The following is a 12,584-nucleotide window of genomic DNA, read 5'->3' on the forward strand; positions in this document are numbered from 1 at the left end:
TGTGTTTATCTGCAGAAAATCTTTTCGGGCCATTGGCAATTGTACTTTGGGGATCTTTACTCGATATTATTGTGTACTATAAGCCAGACAGCATTGAGTATAAATAATACCTTACTGACAGTGATTTAGCAATGATCAGTAGAACCCAATATGCTCCAAAGAGTCAACAATAACCACACCAGGATTAAATTGGCAATATTTATTTACAAATGAAGTGGTCTAAGAGTGAAAATAATGGTTTTTGAGGTTCAACATGCTGTAGCAGAAATATACAGAGTGGAAAAAGCTTAACGATATGTTACACAGGCTACTTGCCCCACTCATAGGGAAGAATAACGTGAAATATGGAGAATCGCATCTTTCAACCACATGACTTTTGTTTACTGCTTAGCACCATAGTCCAATTCAAGGAATGAGAAGGAAAGCATGTTAAAGCTGTTACATACTTCCAGTGGTTGAAGGACTTAAGATCCACCTACCATTGAGGAAAATCCAATAATAACAAAGAGATAAAACACAAAAAAATTATGTGAACACCTAATTTGGAAAGGGGGATTACTAGGCTGGCAAAGGACATAGGTTCTGCTTTCTTGACAAATTCCTTTTTTTCATAACTTGGTTCATTTCTCCTTCTGATGTTTGTAGCCACCCTTCATTGTATTTTATCATATGGCACAGTTACAGATTGTCATGTCATGTCACCAGCTTTTGCAGTTTCTTTGGCTGTTGATATATGCATGCTTCTGCAACCTTAACTATATTTCTCACAAGAACTTTTACCAAAATGGTAATGAATTTGTAGGACTCCACACACCCCTCCCCCCCCCCTTGCTGGCAACTAACTGGATTGCAGAGAAGTCAGAGTGAATATATAAAAGACTGCAGAAAGTGTTTACAGGAACATTTTTTTATCAACTGTCTGCACTATGCGGAAATAGCATTTCCATTTTGTGTTAAACATCAGTCAGACTATGTTATTTAACACATATTCTTTCTTGTCAAATATTGCACTTATTCTGCATTCTGTATGCTCTGTAGACAACTTAATAAGAGGTATTTCACACATAAAATGTTCTGATGCTAGGCTGTTTTCTCTCAGTTTCAAAGCCCATTTGATGAAAACAAAGGAACAGTCAGTGTACATGCAGCATCTTTTGCAACCTGTCAGTTACTGATTTTCCTATAATACATATAAATTATATGTACAGATACATCAGATTCTAATACCTGTTTGTTAGCTCCTTTTAATGGCTGTAAATCTGCAGTCTGGATACTGATCATGTCATTTCCCCCTCATATTTGCTAAAGAACAGATATTACCAGGATAACTGCATGGACCCAACCGCATTATGTGCTGTTCCAGTCTGCAGAAAAGTATTGCAATGATTCGCAGAAGAGGAAATGTATGCCAAGGCATTATGCAAATCAGGGATGGGGAGCCTGTGGTCCTCCAGGTGATGTTGAGTTCCAACTCCCATAAGCCCCAGCCAGTATCATTTTGATGGTCACAGGTTACCCATCTCTGAAATAAATGGTTCAAGCAGAAAAAGTGCATGCTTATAATCTAAAAGATGATAGTTCAGATTCCGTTCAAGTAACAGATTTTTGCTGATATCCCAATAATTGTGTTGCCTAAGGAAATACTGTAGAGTTGGCCATTATAAGAAATGACTTAAGAAACAATATTTTCAGCTTGCTATGAGTTTGTCTGTCTTAATTACTGAGAAATATCTCTTTATCTGTTACATGCTCCACCCTTCCTCAAAGATAGGAATACAAGGTTGCTCACATGAGACAATATGTAATACAGTGGTACCTTGGGTTAAGAACTTAATTCGTTCTGGAGGTCCGTTCTTAACCTGAAACTGTTCTTAACCTGAGGTACCACTTTAGCTAATTGGGCCTCCCGCTGCTGCTGTGCCACTGCTGCACGATTTCTGTTCTCATCCTGAAGCAAAGTTCTTAACCCGAGGTTCTATTTCTGGGTTATCGGAGTCTGTAACCTGAAGTGTCTGTAACCTGAAGCACCTGTAACCCAAGGTACCATTGTATAAAGCAGAATATAAAAATGCACAATAAAGCAGCTTAAAAACAATGACACTTTAAACACAAATTGGTAGCAATAAATGATCAAGTCTTAAGTTGATGTTCAGATGTTGAGTTGGACAACAAAGCATTTAACTTGGTCCATACCTGCTTTCCATATCTTTCCCATCAGCCTTTTTATTTCTGAGTAAAGCTCAATTAATAATGAATACAGTTAATGGGAGATGCTCAGTCATGTACTAACCTTTGAGGGAAGCTTTATTTTGGGCATGGTGACTATCAAGAAGAAAAAGCAACTCATAAAATCCCAATGACTTCTGCCTGCAGCATCAAACAAATTGACAGCGCAGTAAATTACTTTAGCTTTATAGGTAATGCGAGACAAACATCTGGCTAGAGATACCTGGAAAGATTTTATGAGTTCTCTAAAAGTGTAATAACAAAGCTCTGCCCTCTTTAACAATCCCATTCAGTGTTGCATATATGGTGTGATCATTGCGTCACTTTATGATAGACCTGCTACCAAAAAAAAGTATTTATTTGGTACATGTGTAGCCCACCTTTACTCCAAGGAGCTCAAGGCTGTTTCCCTCCTTTTCATCATTAAAACAACGCTCTGAGGTAGGCAAGACTGAGTGTGAGTGACTGGCCCAAGGTCACCCAGTGAGTGGTTGGTACTTTCTCAGGCTGCCCACAGCTGTGTCCCATTCAGCTGCACTCTCCAGACCCAGTTCTGGTGCAGCAGGTTTGTTGAGTTTCTCAGAGGGTCCAGATGGGGAAAGGGCCCCTCTCCATGCACAACACTTTCTTCATGCTCTGTACTCTCCTCCATCCTTTTTGGGAAGCTCACAATCAGAGCATCAAAGGGATAACTTGGCCCCACTTCCCCTTATTCTCCACCTCAAGCAACTGGCCTTTAGAGGTGCACTGTCTCTAAACCTAGAACTGCATTAGTTATCATGGTCACTGATAAACCTATGCTCCATGATTTCCCCCCGTTTTGGTCCTAAATCTACAGCTAGCAAACAAAGTTAAGATTAAGGGACTCTTTTAAGCATGGGTTATTTTTGTCTTGTGTGAAAATAGCAGCTAAGATGGAGGTTGACAGACCAATGTTCCATCAGTTCCTAAAGATTGGAGCATTTATTCTCTTTCAGAGAGATAAGGGGATCGAGGTTGCTAGCAGAAGTTGAAGAGCTTTTTTAGGGAACAATTATGTTTAAGCATCTGTTGTCGAGGCTATATAATATCTTGGCATACTTATCACTTCTAAACCATAGATACAGATTTGAATAAGTTCATAATATAAATTGCTAGAGAACAATAGGTATTCTATTAATCACTACCATGATGGTGATGAATGCCATTCAGTGCTGTCTTGTATAGGTCACTTCATAAGATGGCTAATAAGTGCAAAACCAGCCTTGAAGGAATGCTTGACCCAAATTTTCCAAACAACAACATAGGCATAGGTTAATCTCTCTTTTTGTGGTCCATAATATGTTTGCATGTTTAAACCTATAATTCCATTCTTCTTTATTTATGCATTTTGTGATTCTTTATTCTTTATTCATATTTATATATGAACACACACACACACACACACACACACACATACAGTATTTTAAAGCATACTTAACTGTTACTTCCTCTCAGATTATGTATGGAAATATCAATTGTGACATGTTTAAATTGCTGAGGACCGTGAACAACATTTGGAGAAGTGCAAAAGCACCATATTCCTGCCCAAGAGGTGAAGATCAGATAAATTCTTTTGGAAATTGGCAAATATCATGTTCCTCTGAAACAATCTGGTTTTATTTTACTATCTGAATCTGACAAAAGAAATCAGAAAGCCAATGATTATTTGCACTACCCAGCTTACAACTTACACACCGATTGTTTTCATGATGTAATGTGCTTGAAACACACATGCATAGGAATATCCTATTATTTTTGGTGGTGTCCTGAGCTCAGATCTGACCTTCCATACCACTCTTGCAAAAATCTGATTTTATCATCAATCATTTAATTAAATTCCTATCCCATCCTTCCAACCAAAGAAGCCAAGGGCAGCAAAACTCAATAAGCTAAAACAATGCAATTTGAAATAAAATAAAAACATACCTAAAACATTTTAAAAACAATGACAAAACCTTCTTTTTGAAAAAATTCAAAACATTTAAACATCTAAAAACATTTAAAATCAATCACATAACCCACAGGCGCTAATTTCATGATGTTGCCTGGGTAAACAGGAACGTTTTAAAATTTCTCCTGAAAGTCACTTATGATCAAAACAGACACACCTCACTAGGGAGGGCATTCCAAAAATGGGGAACCACTACTGAGAAGGCCTATTTGAAATGTGGGTGAGAAGGGTGTTATGCACCAGTAGAGATTGAAACATCAAAGCATTTTAGACTTCACTGCTAACATTTTCATTGCTGCATCTGTTTATTAGGTTCAGAATGACCTCTTAGACTGCTTGTGCAGCTAGTAAACTAATCGTAGGGGTGTATGGGGTTTTAGGGGAAGGGTAGTACCTCTGGTGGGGGACACATCCTGCTCCCTCTGGGGTAGTTTGTCCACCTTTGGTCCCCAGGTGAGGGTAGCCGAGGGGTCTCAAAGTCTCAATGAGTTAGCGACCTGCCCTGCATGTGAAGACTGGCTCCAGCAGATTGAGTGGACAAGACCAATAGTGGCAGAGACCAATAATGCAGCAATCTGAGTTCAGTCCCGGAGTCACACTGAATTATTTCTCGAGTCAGTTGGATGCCAACAAATCAAATGTTATTTGATGTAATGTTAGCATCTAATACAATGTCCAATTCTGGAATACAGTGGTGCCTCGCAAGACAAAAAGAATCTGTTCCGCGAGTCTCTTCGTCTAGCGGTTTTTTCGTCTTGCGAAGCAAGCCCATTAGTGGCTTAGCGGATTAGCGCTATTAGCGGCTTAGCGGCTTTTAGCGGCTTAGCGGATAAGCGGCTTAGCGGTTTAGCGGCTTAGAAAAGGGGGGGAAGGGGAAAAAAGTCGGAAAAATTCGTCTTGCGAAGCACCTCCAAAACGGAAAACCCTTTCGTCTAGCGGGTTTTTCGTCTTGCGAGGCATTCGTCTTGCGGGGCACCACTGTACAAAATGTATATATAGCTAAGTTGGTAACAACCTGATGGTATAAGTACATAGTTTTTGGAAGCCATATTTTTCATGTTAAGGTTTTCCAATTATTTCCAAGGTGATTGCTATTTACTTTTTTTTTATTAACTGCATGATTTAACTTGTGGGGCATTTTATGACTCTTTGGGTCAACCTATAAACTAACGATAAAAGCTATTAATGGTTATATGAAACTTCTCTAGTGGAGCTAGGTTACTCGCCATAAAAGTGGTCACTCAATAAGGATGATTTATAATGGAGACATTCACTGCTCTATCCCTTTCCGTAGACTGGATTGTCAGTAGAGAATAGGAAACTAACAAGATCTATCTTAGACCTGGGACCCTCGACAAATCCCAAGCCCCAGCTAGCCACATCCGCTGCTATATTAGGATGGTAAATGAGCAAATCAATCTTAATTCAGTTGGAATAATTCATTACCTAACTCAAGTCCCTTGGGTCTAGCTAAGGTAAATCCCATACTAACTGTTTTTTGTACCTTTCTCCTCAGTAGGATGAAGCTGGGCCCCTAGAGAAAGGCTGCTCTAATGGAATATCAAATTGAATATTCTGTGTACAGCAGTTACTCTAGCTTCTTATTTCATTTCCCCACTGTGGCTCTGCTTGAGTCAGCACACGCAGAAAACAACGGCTGCTTTGTACATAAACTTTTCAGTCATGGGAGTGTGCTGGAATATTTGTGATTAGCACCATAGGTGGTTTTTGTTGTTGTTGTTGTCTGCTTGCTTTTAGACCTCATTATTTGATCTTCTCTTGCCTTTCTGAGTATACTCAAACAGAAGGGAGCTTCCATACAGTGCTTCATTCAGCTTTGAATATTACAGACCCTTCAAGTGTCCCTGTTTTCCAGTTCTGGATTTAAAGTTTCTGATTTGGTACTGCTTTTCCTTAAGATATCCCTATTTTCTTTGGAGAAATGTTGGAGGGTATGGTAGGATGTTCCTATTCGTCAGAGAGTATGGAGTTATGCAGTTCCCAAGCCAAGGAGATGAGTAACTATACAACCTGTATAGGGAAGCTTTTTTAAATGCTTTATTATGTTTTTATATGTGTTGGCAGCTGCCTAGAGTGGCTGGGGCAACCCAGTCAGTTGGACAAGGTATTATTATTAATATTGATGTCCCTATTTTCTTCAGAGAAATGTTGGAGGGTATGATATTATACACACTCCTTCATTACAAGACTGGGCCTCAGTTCACTAGATCTGTATCAGAACAGGGGTGGAAAAACCTCAGGCCTCTCTTCCTGATCTCCAGAACTCTCCAAAGCCCACTCCCCTCACTGGCTCTGTCTCGCATGCCCACTTCTTTTTGCTTCTGGCCTTGCCCATTACCAAGACATGGACCTTGGAAGGTCACACAGAAGTTAATGTGACCCTTAGGCTGGAGAAGCTTCCCGTCCCTTGGAAGTGCCCACAATCCTCTCCAGCATTCTTGCGTTCTGTGTCAAAAATGTGTTGATGTGGCAATCATATCCGATGGCAAAAAGTTTGAAAACAACAGCAACACTGATACGAATTTTGCAGGAGAGATCCGTAGTGAGAACCAAAAACAAAGCAACTAGTGTCCTGCTCCTGATCCCACCTCCCTCCTGTATTCATGTAGATTTCCCATGCTAACACATTTTCCTTCATGGGAATCGCCTCAAAGGACTGACTGCTAGCTAGGCCTTTGGGGCCATCAGCAGACATACATAACACTTAGGCATGTGGGTGACGCTGTGATCTAAACCACTGAGCTTCTTGGGCTTGCTGATCAGAAGGTCGGCGGTTTGAATCCCCACGACGGGTTGAGCTCCCGTTGCTCTGTCCCAGCTCCTGCTAACCTAGCAGTTCTAAAGTACACCAGTGCAAGTAGATAAATAGGTACCGCTGCGGTGGGAAGGTAAATGGTGTTTCTGTGTGCTCTGGAATTCTGTTACAATGTTCCATTGCACCTGAAGCAGTTTAGTCATGCTGGCCATGTGACCCAGAAAGCTGTCTGTGGACAAACACTGGCTCCCTTGGCCTGAAAGAAAGATGAGCGCTGCACCCCATAGTCGTCTTTGACTGGACTTAAACGTCCAGGGGTCCTTTACCTTTTTAACCTACATAACACCTGCTGCTCTTCCTGGTTATCCGTTCCCTGGTCCTGGCTGCAATCCCCACAAAACATGTCTGCTTTCAACACTTCTTTATTTTTCACTATAGCCTCTACGCTTTTGATTGACAAAGCCTTGCATCTTGTTGTCATAACCAGAAAGAAAGGAACCTGATGGAATGCAGCGTCTTCAGCTGAAAAGGGGAGAAATGACACTGTAACGCATTTTAAAATATATTTACTTACATGGAATGCTAGTGGATAAAAGATAGGAACATGGCCCCTGTAATTGTTTTGTGGCACAGGATAAGGGAGAATATTTGAAGCTTTTCAAAGTATGTGACATTTACAATATTGAATGCCAGGACCTATGTAGGCAAAATCTTTGTCATGTGCTCTAGATAGAAATGCAACAGCTGTAACCTTGTATTCTAGCGGGGGGCGGGGATGGTTCAGGCATTTTTTTCCATGTGAGTTTGGTGGCTCTTGGGAGTGCTTGTTGTAATTGTTTACTAAAAGTGCAGCCGACATCCATTCAGTCTCGTGAAAACCCATTCTGCATTATCTTTCCATACAAACAATAACATAGATAGAAAGTAAACATGAGTGAAATTCACTGGAAGAATTCCATTCTTTGGTTTTCCAATTTTTTTTTTTTATGTAACAAAAACTCATACAAAACATATATCTGCCATCTATTTGCTGACAAGTACCAATTCTGCATCATTAGATTCAATATTATCCACTTCTATTTATTAAATTGAGGGACGCGGGTGGCACGGTGGTCTAAACCACTGAGCCTAGGGCTTGCTGATTGGAAGGTCAGCGGTTCGAATCCCTGTGACGGGGTGAGCTCCCGTTGTTTGGACCCAGCTCCTGCCAACCTAGCAGTTCAAAAGCATGTCTACCACTCCAGTGGGAAGGTAAACAGCATTTCTGTGCACTGCTCTGGTTTCACCAGAAGCGGCTTAGTCATGCTGGCTACATGACCCGAAAAAAACTGTCTGTGGACAAATGTCGGCTCCCTCGGCCAGTAAAGTGAGATGAGCGCCGTAACCCTAGACTTAACTGTCAGGGGTCCTTTACCTATACCTTTTTATTTATTAAATGACACAGATACGTACCCACACATGTCCCATGTTCACAATATATGGAATTATATCTGCCATGTATATTTAAGGTTGGATTTGTTTCTCATTTTAGTAGCCATAACAATTAAAGTTTAGAGAGAGACTTGGAGCAGACCCAATACAAAACAGTAGACTTAAATCCATTGATTTCAATAACTCTACTCGGAGTACCACTAACATCGGCTCTCATCCTTAGGCTGTTATACCCATTTCTCTGGAAGTAATCCCCTTAGAACTCACTGGGATTTACATCTGAGGATTGTACTGTTACTATGATAGCAGTACCCAAACCATCAAGGAGAAAGAGATTAGCAATGGAACCACTAGCACTCTTGGGCAGGAAGGAACCAATGCCTCATCTGCAACTCTTGGGCAGAAAAAAAGACAGTAACCTGTTGAGAGAATGAATAACTCATGAGCATGTTGTTACCTGCTTTTTTGAGTCTTAGTGAAAGGGCAGGATGCAGTATTTGTAATTTAAAGCCAATTCCTTTCCTTAGCATTTTGAGGATAAAACCAATCATTGGTTGAAGGCTTCCAGCATCTAAATTGAAAACTCCTATAAGACTGATAGAGAAGCAACTTTTAGACTCTCTTGCCGAGTGTCAGGTGACATTCATTTAACTCGCTGTAAACAAAGAGGATGAATCGTCCTTAAAATCAGAAGCATAGCTCTGTAATTCCATGAATTCCATTAAAAAGTACATGTCCGAAGCTTTTCCAGCCTGGGTCTTGCCTATTTAATTTCTCTAAGTGATTAGATGATCCATCATGCTTGAGAAGGTCCAAGTGTTTAAACTTGACAGCTCATTATTTAAGGGATATATATTACACTCAGTTGTTAAAAATTGAATTTAGGTTCCATCACAGGCATTCTTTTATGACTACTTATAATGACAGCAGATGAGCATCTAAGCATCTGATCACTTTACAGGGGACTGAGCTTTGCTTGAAGCCAAAACAGAATTGGTGGTCCAGTCCTCTTATTTAACCATTCATGCAGGCTCAGCCCATGAAAAGCAGAGGGGGAAGGAGATGAAGTATTCCTTCCTAATCTCCCAGAAGACCTTACAGTGGTACCTCGGGTTAAGAACTTACCGGCCTCTCGCTGCCGCCGCATCACTGCAACGAGATTTCTGTTCTCATCCTGAAGCAAAGTTCTTAACCCGAGGTACTATTTCTGGGTTAGCGGAATCTGTAACCTGAAGTGTCTGTAACCTGAAGCGTCTGTAACCCGAGGTACCACTGTATATTCATGCAAGGTGACTGAAAGTTAGAGGACATAATTGTGGAAACTTTTTCCCCCCACACCACCCTGTTTACTGAATATGTGCAAAAGCTAACATTTGGGTCTGACTAGCAGGCATACTCTCAAAATCTCAAATATACAAATATGTCCCAAGTATAATATTTTATTACCATTTACAAGTCTCTCTCTCTCTCTCTCTCTCTCTCTCTCTCTCTGTGTGTGTGTGTGTGTGTGTGTGTATTGGGGCTGTTCAGAACGAGGCAATCTATGTGCCCCCAAAGAATTGCACATGGAGAGCATTATCTGAATAAAAGGATTACACATAAAGAACAATTTCAGAAATGAAAGAAAATGGAGATGTTTTGCAGGTGCAACACACAAAAGTTTGGGCTTCATGACCAGTATGTTTCCCTATGCCTACAGTGACAATGAGTCCTAAAACAACCCTCTATTTGAAGAATAGTCAGAGGACTGTCAACTATTTGAAGAAGGCTTCCATTCAAAGGGCTTTCCTAGTCAAGATTAAAGATCAAAACAAATAACCGAAGTGGACCATCAGCATTTGGTACTCTGATAGCAAACTAAGCAGCCACAAAGGTCACCTGATCAGTTTTCCACAATATGAAAAAAGCTCAACAAGTTCCAGCACCTCTTTTTCTAGAAAAAAAAAAAAAGCCCTGCCAACAACAATAGGCAACCAATAACCAATAGATAACCAATAATAGGCCTCATGTCAAAAATTAAAAGCACTGCTTCTATTGCACATTGCCCAACCAATACATGAAAGCTTTTCAACACAAAGACATGAAAAATGAATGAAATTTGACGCACTGTTCTAGCCTTTGACATGCAGAAATTTGAAAGATATTTTCCTGCATATTCTTGAAAGAAAGTTTCCTTTGTTTTTCCATGCTTTGTTCTCCCCCCCAAAAAAAGTTTCAAAGGAAAGGAAAGTCACAGTAACTCAATTATATATTAAAACAACCAGTATTGTAAATGATTGCAATATAGAGGTGGGAATGCTCTCTTTATTTTTTGCTTTTGGGAGTTGTTGAGCCACAAAGAAAAGCAGACAACAAATTCTCATTGGAAACAGGAAGCCCAAAAACCAAAGTGCAACTCATTAGCTTTCTTGAGGTTCCAGGTATGCTAATATACCTCTCAATCAAATTAAAACTGGTGTTCATTGTGCAATCTCCTGTTAAATATATGTCAACATGCAGACAATCATATTAAAAGTATACATTTTTTACACAAACATTAAGAACCTTTTAAATAACCTTTTTACCAAGTCTGAAAAGAGCACTTACTGATATACAAGCAGGAGCAGAGGTTGCACCCGCAACTGCTGTTGGCTCCTCAATCAGCAGCTAGGGCAGTCAGGCTCAGCCCAGGAAATTTAAATCATAGCAAAGAATGAGGGTGAGGTCATCAGGGTGGACCTGACTGAAGCCTACTCCTGCCTGGCTTCAGTCAAGTTTGTCAGCTGCCAATAAAAACCAGCAGCACTTGAACCCAGCAGCACAGTCAGCATCGGACTTTTCTCCCTCCTTCAATGATGTGGTTTGCTCCATTCGAAAGCCTTGCTATTTGCTTACTATATTAGTGGCCAGGGAGGAATTTACCCACAGACAAATTGGGCCAGTCTATGGTTTTGTCTACCTCAGGCATAGGCAAACTCGGCCCTCCAGATGTTTTGGGACTACAACTCCCATCATCCCTAGCTAACAGGACCAGTGGTCAGGGATGATGGGAATTGTAGTCCCAAAACATCTGGAGGGCCGAGTTTGCCTATGCCTGATCTACCTCATAGCAGCCATCCTTAACCCAGGATTGACCCTAATGGAATAATCAGCCAGAAAATCAGATGGGTTGATTCAAGATACATACCCAATGGCTAAGCCAAGAGCTTAATATATCTGCAATCAATAATGTTCTGGCCTGTTTGTTCCCCCAAACGTGATTTGTCATGTCTTGATGCCATGGTTTGCCATGACACTTGTGAGTTCACTGTGCCTGGGCCTAGAGGAAACGCTTCTCTATGCATATTCAGGCATCTGCTTAGACCATGGTTAGGGGCCGAGGCCCCATCCTCAACATTTCCAGTAAATGTGCTGCTCTTCAGCCCTTTGTGCATTTAGCATGATGGTCTGAAGACAGTTCCTAAGTTCTTATGGAGCCCTGTCTTATCAGGCTTCCAGTTGCAGAGAGGCTTCTCTAAGGGTACTCAATGGAAGTAAATTGGAAACCACTCTTTTGAAGGGAGTGGTTCTTGTACCTCTATCCCTTTCTTGTACCTCCACCCCTGTCCCTTTCCCATTGCAACACTTTGCATATTCAGGTGAATTTCTGAATGCAGCTCATATGTTTGCTCCAAGGTCATTCTGACAGGTGTATTTCCCTTGGTGAAACATAAATCTAAGAGCAGGGTTATTTTTAATGAAACACATAAGCATGGCATCCTTCAAATGAATATTTACCTGGTACAACAATAAGGGTTCACAATTAGAAATGATGCTTGCTGATGCTTCCTTCTCTTGTGTTTTGTTAAATAACATAGACAGGTTGGCTTTGACAGCAATTGCAAGCTAATGGTGCGTTAGGCCCAGTGCCCTTGCCAGGACATATTGCTGCCTGAGGCAAAGGAGAATATGGCACACTCCCCCTTCCATGCCCAGAAGCAGACTGGACTGCCAGTTTAATCTTATTTCAACACTGGCAACTGGATAGTGTCTTCTAGCACACCCGAGGACAGCAGGCTAGCTTAGAAGGCATAGGGCAGGCTATGTGGCACACAAAGCTCTATCCTGCTACACTTCACCACCATTTCCCACACAAATCATCATGGGCCACCTGATGCCACTGCCTCACTCTGCCTAACAGTAGGGACAATTTTGTATGGA

This window comes from Podarcis erhardii, assembly GCF_964252035.2.
Source record: "Podarcis erhardii genome assembly, chromosome: 10".
NCBI classification, from domain to species: Eukaryota; Metazoa; Chordata; class Lepidosauria; order Squamata; family Lacertidae; genus Podarcis; species Podarcis erhardii.